Here is a 12,607-nt window from a genome sequence, read left to right as displayed (position 1 = left end):
TCATTGATCCACACTAAATTATCCCGTAGCAGTGACCATGATTTCTCCTATAAAATCTCAGACATAAAAACCTCCATATTTTCTCAATACAACAAGCATGATTCCCCTTATATCTCTGCAATAAAAANTATTGGGTATCTTAGAATATATAACTAAGATACAATTGAAAAATACATTTTCTTTACGCTCTATTCATGTACACTGAGAGTATGCCCTTGGTTAAAGCCATGTAATTGAGCAATAAATTATAAATTTTCTTTTGTCCAATTCCAGTTTATCTTCAGCATTTCAGAGGTCTCTTAATCGAAGGTGCCCTAATATTCTATACGGGTAATTAACAATAAACGCTTGCATTTATTGGAAGCCATGAATCCACAAAACCTGATTCCCATACATATTCAAATATTAATCTGAATCATGAATACTACCCCACGGTAAAAATCAAAATTAGATCAACCGTGCGAGGTACGTCATTCGTGGTGGCAGACATGATCGATCTACCGCGACTTCACATCACATTCCTCACCTCACAACCTGAAGTACCTGTAAAAATAAGTGGTGAGAAATGTGCAAAATATTTTTCGGTGGGTACACTATCTCCGAAGACGACAAAATCGGTAAACATAGTACAATAACAAAAACAACAAGCATAGGTCAGGTAATCATAATTAACTGAACTAAAATGAACGCTATGCTATTGTTAAAATAACTTAGCATATATGTCTATCATGATAAGATACTGATCTATCACTGTCGATTATGTCAAAGACAGTCTAGGCCAACCTGTCAACTAAATATGCATCAACCGACTTGAAGTGATCAATACCCAATTGACGCTTGCTATCATAGATCTAGGGCGGCCCACTGTCACATGAGTTCGGGACAAGCACGAAGTAGCTGGCATAAACCACATTCTACATAGATTTAAGCTCACGGGTCAAATCGAACCACTTCTTTTAAGAAAAGATGGCCATTGGCCTACATGGTGGATCAAACATCCGGTGTTCGTAAAACGTGCAAAAAGTAGCAGAAACTGTATAGTACCGAACTTCTAAAATTATGATGTTGCGGGGTATGTTGGTTTGGAAAGTCATTAGAATGATTCCGGTGAAGTTCGAAAGCATTCGGGCGTTTTCGGAGCTCGTCGGCGCGAAAATGGGATCTGAAAGGCTATGTTGGACCATGAACTAAATCCGGCATTAGTGTGGATGGAAAGATGATGAAAATACGCTCGAAAATATGTTTTGAGAGTCTCGGTTCGATTTGAAAAGAATCGGAGGCCAAACGAGCGAAAACGAGCGAAAATGGAGAAAAAACGAAAAAGGCTGAAATTTGGCTAAGTCCTAAAATGCTGAAATTCTGAACCTACGGGGACCGGTCCCTCAAGTCCAGGGACCGGTCCCTTATACAAAAAATTGCCCAGCGCAGGCAGTGCATAAAACACAAAGTTGAGGGGCTATTTTGCAATTGTTGCATGAGTTGGGATATATCATTCCCTCTCATTTCTCTCATTTGCAACCACCCGAAACACCCTCTCTTTCTCTCTAGAAGCTCTCCCTCTTCTAGAAATGGATCAAGAGGGAGGATTGGTGGAGATTTGGAGCTAGAAGGAGAAGCTCCATCACCTTCTTCATCTTCTTCTTCCTTTGCTTGGAGAGGAAAGCTAGTAGAGGTAAGCTTTTTGAACTCTCTCATAGTAGAAGGCTAGGGATTTGTTTGCAAACCCTAGAAATGGTATCTATTGATGCTCTAAAAGTAGTTAATCTCATTTATTGCAAGAATAGCAGCTTGTATGAAGCTAATTGCAACAATGGTGATTTAGGGCTCCAAAAAGAAGGCTTTTGTTCATGGAGGGTTTTGATCTCAATTGACCATTCTCTAACCTAATTGTTAGGTCCCCGAACGCGTTCGTGCACTCCGTTTGAGCATTCGTCGAGCCTACGAAGAGATATTGGCGAAAAATCCATTTTTGGCTTCGTTTTCGCCTGGAACGCCGCGGAGGCATATAAAAATCACAAAATCGGAAACATAGCCTTTTGGTAGCATAAGAAGGTGGGGGGTGTCCATCCCGAAGCAACCGGGCTTCCTTTTATGTTTAAGTTCTATTTTGATCATATTCATATATTGATATTGTGCATTATAGGATTAGTAGATATACCTTCCATTTTTTTGCATGTTTCCTATGGTAGTGTAGCATTGTGGGCTTGACACTTAAACTTAGGTTGCATGAGGATTGGGTCATGTGACAAAAATCCTATAGTGACAAGAATGATGATGAACTTGGACTTGTGATGATGAAAACAAGTGGCATTCAAATTAGTATAGTAGAGATACTATAATGTGAACGAGTGGCATGTCAACTTAGTGTACGTATTGAGACGCATACAACCTCATGACATATTGAGTGGCATTTGGACTAGTGTAATAGAGACACTATAATATGGACGAGTGGCATGTCGATTTAGTGTATTGAGACACATACAACATCATGACATAAATGAGTGACATCAAATTTAGTGTAGTGGAACACTATGGCATTTGAACCTAGGGATAGTAGATTTTTCTGATTGTCATGTTGTGAACATTATGCATTTGACATTAGTGCAGTTGAGGCATTGTGGCCCTAGTAGATAGGGTATCCTCTTGTGAGGATTGGATCATACTCACTAGTCTGTTTCGCTTGTTGGTGGTCGCTTCACCGAAGTAGTGGTCTCCGGAGTACTTCACGACAGGGGCACACGTAGTTGTCCCATAGACGGTCTCGGTGTGCGAGTACAGCTTCTCCTCACCTATGAGATTGAGAGTGAGTCGGGGTAGCAACCTTCGGGTTGGCCATGAGATTGGATATTATTGAGTCATAGTTGCACGATGCACTATATAGTAGCTCGTTCATTCATGTGATTATTTGAGGCCTAGTATCATGTGGTAGATCATATACTAGGTAGTAGCTCATTTATATATTCAGTTTTGAGACATAGTATCATGTTGTTGGTTTATACTATGTAGTAGCTCATGCATTTCACTTGGATATGGCATTCTGATATTTGGGGCATAGTAGCATGTTGCAGGATACATTACTATGTAGTAGCTCATTTCCATTGTTGTTGAGGCATAGTATCATGTGTAGTTTACATTACTATGTAGTAGATCATTTTCATTATTGTTGAGGCATAGTAGCATGTGTAGATTACATACTATGTAGTTGCTCATACATCAGATCATTGAGGCATAGATCATATACTATGTTGTAGCTTATATCCTTGATTATTGAAGGCATAGTAGATTGTTGCAGATTACTTTACTATGTTGCTCTTCAATTTCATATTTATCTATCTATCTACTTGTGCCTGCTTAGACCTAGTGAAAAAATCGGCGGAATCGGCGGCCGAACCCACTGGGAACTATATTTATATAGTTCTCACCCCACTTTGTTGCAGGGCCTAGTGAGAGCGTATCGGCAGAGGACCGTGGTAAGGGCATAGCGCCCTAGTAGCTAGTAGTTTCCTTTTGCATTAGAGTACCTTCGTGTACATAGAGATGTGATGTATTTGGGAGTTACTTATGTTGGAGAGCCATTTTGTATTATGAGAAGAATATGTATTCATTTTGGGAGATGAAAATATAAATCAATATGTAAAGGTTAAATGTGATGTAATAGCTAGATATATCTCTCTTTATTTCACTTGTATATTACTTGTGATTCTTGCTCTTAATTTGTGGTACTTCTTGTTAGATCATGTATGTTATTTGAATTTCTCCTCGGCAAATTCTTGTGCATGATCTTGTTGTCGAGCCTTGGGCGCACAGGGGAGGTGCTATCCGTTCGGCGTCTGATCGACGTGCCTGGGTCTGACCAAATTGGCGGGTCACGGGGCCTGACAGCAACAGTCATATGTGGTATGCTCAAACTATATTGTCCAACGACGGTGATCAGCCGGGAGACTCACAAGGAGCATCAACGAGTCCAAGCGGAACCATAAGTCAAAGTATGTCCAATAATAGGTAAGAAACCAATGTACTCTACGTCTCAAAATCTCACGCAATATTATACAACATGGATAAATAATAGACATAGTAGGTGCAAGTAGAAAGGAACAAGATATAACGAGGTATAGACAAAGAAAACCACATAAGCTCACTATATTGCTTTGGACCGAAGCACTCACCTCAACTCAGTGAATTGAAATCCTCGGCTTGGCAAGCCTCTCTGGGTATCACCCGAATTCAGAACAATCACACAAGCGTCAAACCTGTCCCTAGTTAAGACTGACTGTAGAACGACTCATTCGGGTTAAAACTCTCATAGTACAGCCACACCGGAAGCCTTAACCACAATCCGGTCAAACGATCGGCCCCTAGGCATTCCTACAGCTCCAGTACTGTCCAGAAAGGCACTGCTAAATGTATGTGGACAGCACTGCATATCGTGCGCTAAACCAAAGGCCACAGCCTCAAAACATGCTGTAATAGGTTCCAATCTATGCCGATTTTGGAATAGGAACTAGCAGCACCTCTAAGATTGTCCCGTTGCTCATGGTTACGATTATTACGGGTACCCTCCGAAAAACCTCCAATAAATTTCAGAGTTCAAATGCAGCAACAGTGCCTTGCTGTGGCAAGATACAGCTTTGGAATAGCAAGCCACACATGTTCATTCCTGAGAGGTCAATTCCGAACGTATTACGACTTCAACGAAGCCTCAATTAGCAACGAGCATGGTCGAGAGCTCCTTACTGAACAGTGTAACAATAATGGTCCGAAAAGGGCACTCCGGCACCGCTTTGGTGTTAGAACGTGCACACGACCCACGTTCAGCCCCGAGAGATGACTTTATATGCGACACACCTCCTATGAAGCCTCGGCCAGCTACGATCACAACCGAGGGCTTCTCACGGCCCGGATTGGCCAAAACGGCCCGAAATGGCATTCCAACGCCACTTAAGTGTCGGAACGTGCAGCTAACCTTACTACACTCTAGCAGGGTTCCCAACTCACCTTCTTGACATAAAGGGATAGCACTAAGGCTCACATGCGCGACCGCAACCAGTGGCACAACCACAATTAGCTAGCGGTGAGCTCGACTCAGCCCGGAATCCACTATTTTATTTTATTTTATTTTATTTTTCTGTTTTCGGCAACTGGGCATCACAATCATCACAAACGGCCATCGAGGTCTCTCGCTCATGCACCCTTTTGGCGAGCTAGGAGAGCAATTTACAATAGGAGGATTTTGAAGTGGCGAATTCGCCATTTTCGGCTGACGGGACAACATGTACATATATATATCCAGCCCCTAACGCATTTTCAACGGACGTAATGCAACAACTTGTGTGAGGCATTAATGGACGGTGCAGACGACGCCATATATCCCAACCAGTGGCAACTAGCGGCTCGCTCACATCACAGCCCGGGAAGCCCCAAAAATCCTAAATTTGCACCAAAATTAATTCTATACCAAGCAGCTTCAGCCCGAAATTGACTTTCGGAGGCTTTCGGCTTCAATAAATCTAACCAATTAAGAGAGACCTCTGGCCAGCGAAAAAGCTTGGCCGCGACATCCAGCAAAATCCGACTTGCAGCATTGACCAATCCATGGCGCTTGATAACGTCGAACTAGGAACTAGCTAGCATAACAAGGACGATTATTCAGCTCCTTGGGCAATAATCATGACAACGACCATCCTAGGCTATTTGTAAATGACAAGCTAGAATTTTAGAGTAGTTCTAAATAAAATTTTCAATTAATGATATATCTTTGTTACTAACCAACCTTTCACTATATGCATCATCTAGAACGAGTATATATAGCTCACCCTCTCAGCGATCGCGCTCATCGAAAATTATTCTTCGATCTTATTCCTCACATTTTTCTGTTTTTGTTTGTCAGATTCAATCGCAAGCAGGAAGTTGCATTTCATGGTAACGATGCCGGGAGCTACATAGCTAGCTAGCTAACCTTCTCTTAGTTTGTTAATAGATTATTTTATAGGATGTCACTAGAACCTAGGACAACTTTTGGGAGATGCAAATTAATGTAATTTAAATTTGATAAAAAGTTGTAATATTTTGAATTAGTAAGCTTATACTTATTGTTGGGATAAAAAGAAATTTAAAAATTCAAAAAAAAATAAAAATTCAAATTGAGAACATAAAAATAAAAATTAAATTGCGATTTAGTTACTACTTTCCTTAAAGAATTAGTTGTCAACAAGAAAAGAGATAAACAAATATTATTATCTTTTCTTAAAAAAATATTTGAATTATTTTTCAAAATAAAGAGATTTTAAAATTACTATAAATCAGACCATGAGATTCAAGGAAGGAGATTTTTGGAGATTTCAAAAAAAAAAAAAGAAAAGAAAAGAAAAAAAGAAAAAAAAAGCAAAAAAAATAAAAAAATAAAAAGAAAAGAAAAGAAAAGAAAAGAGAGGCGCGTTAGGAGAGGGGGCCGGCCTCTCCCTCTCTCTCTCTCTGATTCGTACAGAGAGAGAGAGAGGGGGAGAGAGAGGGGGGAGGGAGTTGGGTCACTCTCTCTGAACAAAAAAAAAATGTAAAAAAAAAACAGCAAAGAAAAAAAAAGGGTTGAAGCAGGATGACGATGGCGACGGCTGCGACGACTCCGACGACGTGCAAGGAGGCCTTATGGTTTCTTCTTTCTTCTTCTCCAATGACAAAAGATGATGCATGCATACAAGTGGTGTAAGTGTGATTTTTTTTTTGGGTCAATTTGATCAATATGATCCATATTCATATTAGGCTCGACCAATCAAATTCGATATTAAATCGCTATTTTTACCATGCAAATGCATCACTAATCTTTATACCGAGCGGTTATCTTCGCGATAGCTCGACATGGTCAAAGGATTGATCAAGTGGCCATCTTCGTGATAAAATCGACACGATCACACCGCGTTTGTATCGATAATTCCTATACCAAGCAGCCATCTTCACGAATGGCTCAACACAATCAAAAGATTGATCGAACGACCATCTTCGTGATAGGCCCGACATGATCAATCCCATGCATTTGGACAAAAATAATAATAAAAAATAAAAATGATCATATTTTGATTTGCCATCTTCGTGATAGGTATATTATTTGAGTCATTCGCTATCTTCGTGATAGGCACGATTTGACTTGATTAACTCGCTATTTTCGTGATAAGCACTATTCGACCCATATGTTATCTTCGTGATAGGTGCGGTTCAATTCAACACATATTTGATCAAGCTGCCATCTTTATGATAGGCGTAACTTGACTTAATCAAACCTCGTGTTTGGCACGGGTTGTTTTAGCGACGCCCTATGAGTGTAAGAGAAAAATTGATGAGTCATGAATTTAGTATTGATTCTTAGATCGGACTAAATTAATTCAGATCGAATCCAATAAAAAAGGGGAACGGCTTGGAGTTAATTACGTTAAAGAAGCCCAATTTACAATTTACCTATAGGTTCAACGAACAAAATCCTAGCATTCTACCAATAAAGCCAAATTCAATCCAGACCAAAAGATTCTGAATCCAGCCCATATGACAATGTAGGCCGAGTCTAGATATTGGCCCTGAATCCAGCCCGTTTGCAAATGCAAGCTCAGTCTATTTGCGGGCTTTGAATCCAGCCTGTACGCAATGCAGTCTAGTTTACTCATGGACCCTGAATCTATTCTGTACGTAAATGCAGGCCTAGTCTGCATGCGGGCCCTGAATTCAGCCCACATGCTAATGCAGTACGACATCAAATAAATCTCCTAATACAATCTACATACAAATTCGGCCCAAAGCTCATAAGACCCTAAATCCATTTCAGTTCACAAACAAGACCCATAATCCATTTCAGTTCACAAATAAGATCCAAAACCTAAAGTTCACAGATAAAACCCAAAACCCAAAATCCATAAATAAAACCCAAAATCCAAAATCCACAACTAAAACTTAAAATCCAAAATCTACAAATGAACCCTAGACCCAAAGTCCACAAATAAAACCTAAAACCCAAATCCAGAAATAAAATCCAAAACCTAAAGTCCACAAATAAAATCCAATCCAATCTAGTCCATAAATAAAACCATCAAAGCCCAAGAGCATAAAATCCAAACCTATCAAACCCATATCATCCAACAACCCAAACCAAATTTATCTAAACCAAACAAAATGGACTTTTATTTTCATGAGATATAATGGCCTTCTCGTGAACTAATCTCATCAAACAAAATCAGCTTTCCAAATTGGCTTCTATCATGGACTACCTTCAAGAATTAAAAATGGACTTTTATTGGAGGCTCATATCATGAACTAATTTCATGAATGGTAAATGAGCTTTCATAATGGAGTTCCAACATGAATTGACTTCATGAACCAAAAATGGTTTCTCATCATGAGCCAATTTCATGAACCAAAGATAGCCTTCCGTTATAATGAGTTCGTCATAAACTCACATGAATAAAATACGGTGGGCCTCGAACCAAGTTATAAGGATTCGATCTAAATCAAATTTCAGTGGGTCCTAAACAAAAGCATAGAGGTCCGACCCAAACCAAATTAAAGAGGGCCAAACAAGCCTAAGGTGGCTCAACTCTAATCAAATACAAGGGGTTCAAATCGATTCAATCTGAACCCAGCCAAAGTGATCCAAATTAAGTGAAACCAGCTCCACCCGAATCGAAACAGATTAACGATTCAAATCGAGCTGATTCAAATTAATCGGCCGAGTCAACTTAATCGACTCACAAGCTGGATTCAAATGACTACAAAGTCATTAAACTAAGCAACCTGCATTTAAGCCGACCACCATGTCGTTAAACTGAGCATCTCAATTTCAAGCCGACAGCTATGTCGTTCAACTGAGCATCTCAACTTTAAGCCGATTGTCATGTCTTTAAATTGAGTATCTCAACTTCAAACTGACAGCCATATCATTTAACTGAGCATCTCAACTTCAAGCTGACTGCCATGTCGTTAAATTGAACACTTCAACTTCAAGCTGACCACCATGTCGTTAAACTGAGCATCTCAACTTCAAGCTACAATGTTGTTAAATTGAGTACCTCAACTTCAAGCCGACCGCTATGTCGTTAAGTTGAGCACTACAACCTCAAACCGTCTGCCATGTCGTTAAACTGAGCACCGCAACTTCAAACCGACTGCTATGTCGCTAAACTAAGCAATACAATTCAAACTGATTGCCATGTTGTTAAATTGAGCCTCAATTTTAAACCGACCGCTATGTCACTAAATTGAGCACGCCAACTTCAAGCCGACCGCCATATCGTTAAACTGAGCATCTCAACTTCAATCGACTGTCAAGTCGCTAAATTAAACAAATCAAGTTCAAATATGATCGACAAGTCATTAAACTGAACAAATGACTATCAAGTTGTTAAACTGAATAATTGTGAGCAAACTAAATTCAAACTTGATTCGACCGCTAAGTCATTAAACTAAACAAACCAAGTTCAAACTCAATATGACTGCTAAGTCATTAAACTGAGCGACCCAATTTTGAATGACCACCAAGTTATTATACTGAGCATTTCATTAATGTTTAGTGGGGGCATGCTTCTACTTAAACCATGCACTTGAAAAATTATATTAATACAAATTCATCTTTATACTACGGTCTTTTTTCATTATCAGTATTTATATTTGATCTATTAATCGAGGATTTCTTAACACTAAGAGTGTGGGATAATTAATAGCAGATATTCTTGAGTCTACTAGAAGTTATGAATTTATAATTCTGATTTCAAAATAAAATTTAAACAAATTTAATCTATACCATGAATGACCACTCGCAGAAGAAAAGCTTGGGGCGGGGCCGGTTTGTTCCTGGCGGCAGACAGTTTTTTTTTTTTCCTTAATTGTTCCTATTTGTGTACATATATTTCTCATTGTAAACTGACTGTACATATAACTGTTTTTCGCTTTGTGCAAACCGCATCTGATTGGGCTTCCGCACCGAGGCATAACACAAATGTCTACATAGCCCTCTTCTCTCTCTCCCTCCATCCTATAGGAGCCACCAACCAACCAAGAACCCTTGAAAACTCTAGATCAGATTCCCTTCCTTTGTAGGTTCTTCTTCTTCTCCCCCACCCATGATATTCTCCTTCAACACGCTCTTAGGCTGTCAAAATAGTCTTTTATTTCCCTCAACTTTGGATCTGGCAACAGAATCATCCAAAGTACTTATTTGGTCTTTATCTCATGAAATTGATTACAATAATTAAAATCTGTTTTATTCTATAAAATTTCAAAATTTTGAATTCAAAATTTTGAACAAGTTAAGAATTTAAATCTCCTATTAATTCTATAAGTAGGATATGAATTAGTTTCTCATCTTTTATTCTGTGTTATGTGCATTACATGCTAAATTATTTAGCAAGTATATTGAAGTAGATTGGTGTTGACATATAAAACTAGACCCCCAATGAATATCCAAGAAAATCTCACATTTAGTTTTCTTTTTGGCCCGTTTAGATATAATGAGACGTACATGCATGATCTCTATTTCTAACCAAAGCATTTGAGTTTGTTTGACCTTAGTGCAGATACCATAATTTCTAAAAGTCTAGAAAAGTAAATTTAACAAGTATTCGAATGCTTAGTTTTGTAAGCTTAGTTTTGTAAGCAAGCCAACAGTATAGAAAATGTTGGCATTCGGTTAAACCGAATCAAGTGCGTCCATGATCGGGCTCGATCCAACGGTTATTATGTTGCCTAATTGGACTAGACTTAATCTCGCCTTTAAATTGGAAAGCTAATTAGAGATATATTGTACCCATATTAGGATAACAATTATAAACCGATTTGGTCTAATCTTTTGGTTAGCTATTAGAATTTTGGGATCCCTTATAAAGATACGGGTTATTCTCTTATAGAATGAAAATAAGAAAAATAGAGAAAAATACTCATAAATTCGTGAGTAATTTGTGAGCCATCTTTGTCACGCCCCGGGATCCAGCGGAAGCCCGCCCGATGTGTGCCCAGACCCGCCACATGTTTACAATATATAAGGCGTCTACAACAATAGTATAATAAAACGAGAAAAAAAAAATATCTAGTTTGATATCAGAGCATAATTACAACTAATTTTCAATGACAAGTAGAAGTAAATAAAACTGAACAACTAGAGTAAACCATCAAGTAGTACATACATCCCAAGATCTACATAAATAAAACTAGATAAAAAAATGGTCGTCTCTATACATAGGGTATAAAAAGTTTCTCTCCCAACTAAACAAAAGGAGAGATGACCACCTAGTACAATCTCCAATCGGTCTAGTTAGAGGCGACTCCCTTGCCGCGGTCCCTAGCCTCTCCCGGCGTGGAAGACTCTATAAACAAAAACAACAACACAATGGGAATGAGAACTATTAGTCAATAGTTCCCAGTGGGTAAGTCACCGACATCAGTGAAATACACCACTAGGTCATGGAGGCATAAGTAGTATGTAAGATATCGAAATTTGACGATATTGGCTAACTTTGGCCAAATGGACCAAAGTGAGCGATTAAACGAATTGGACGAGTTCCATTCGGTGTTTCGACATGTTTGGAAGAGTAAAAATGAGTTCCAAAGGTGTTGGAATGGTTTTAGCGTTGTTCGGTGAGAAAAGAAACCGAAGCAGCTTAAGAAACAGCATTCTGTGAGTGCTGTACCGGTANTTGATTGTGTATGAATGCAAGTTGTTCTTCCTGGGGACTTGTTGTACACAATCCGTTGCTTAGCCTTGGGCGGACAGGGGAGACTCTGTCCGTTCGGCGGTCGCGCACGCCGCCCTCGAATCGGACCAAATTGGTACCGTTTTCGGGTGGTGCGGTCTGGGGCGTGACATAGTATAAGGATGTAACTAAATAAGCAACATATATAAAGAGCGAATATTAAAATTTACTAACTACTATACCTCTACTTAGCACGAAGTTTCACATTTATAAGTACTATTCAAACATGAATGAGCATGTACAACTAGTATGCACTAACTAGTATGATGTCTACATTTCACTTTTATTTATCATTGTTCCAATCAATTAGGACCTACACAAGTGTAGTTTGGCTTGCGCTGTGCCAAATGGCCCCGTGGTAGTCAACATTCCTACTTTAGGAATGAGCCTCCCCCACGACATTCCATTTCGACACTCAATCCCGCATGGGCGAACTTGTGTCGCGTTGGCTATCTCTGGAGTGCCGGCTTGTGGGGAGCGATCCTCACAAGCATGTGCGAATGAGCACAATGGCAAGCAAGCGTAATCATCCGTCTCAAGCCTACTGTCATCATGTCTAAAATATGGAATAAATACTAATGAATCAACGGTCTATCACTATGTCATCATGTAGAGATTCAACCATTTACTAAGTCAAGTGTCACTATATGACATTAATGTTTACTATGTCAACATAAGTTCTATATCCAAGAGCATGTACAACTTGTCATTTTCACTAAATGAAATATGATTCCAACTATAGGTAAAGAGTGCTATTCATATGCAAGTTTACTATATACTTGTCTCTCTACTACATAGAGGCTATAAAACATGATACATGACATATGCATTTTAAGCATTCAAAAATTCATTTATGCTCTATCTAGCAGAAATATGCATCATTTTTC

Source organism: Ananas comosus, linkage group 4 (assembly GCF_001540865.1).
Source record: "Ananas comosus cultivar F153 linkage group 4, ASM154086v1, whole genome shotgun sequence".
Classification (NCBI taxonomy): Eukaryota; Viridiplantae; Streptophyta; class Magnoliopsida; order Poales; family Bromeliaceae; genus Ananas; species Ananas comosus.
This window is presented reverse-complemented; position numbering follows the sequence as displayed.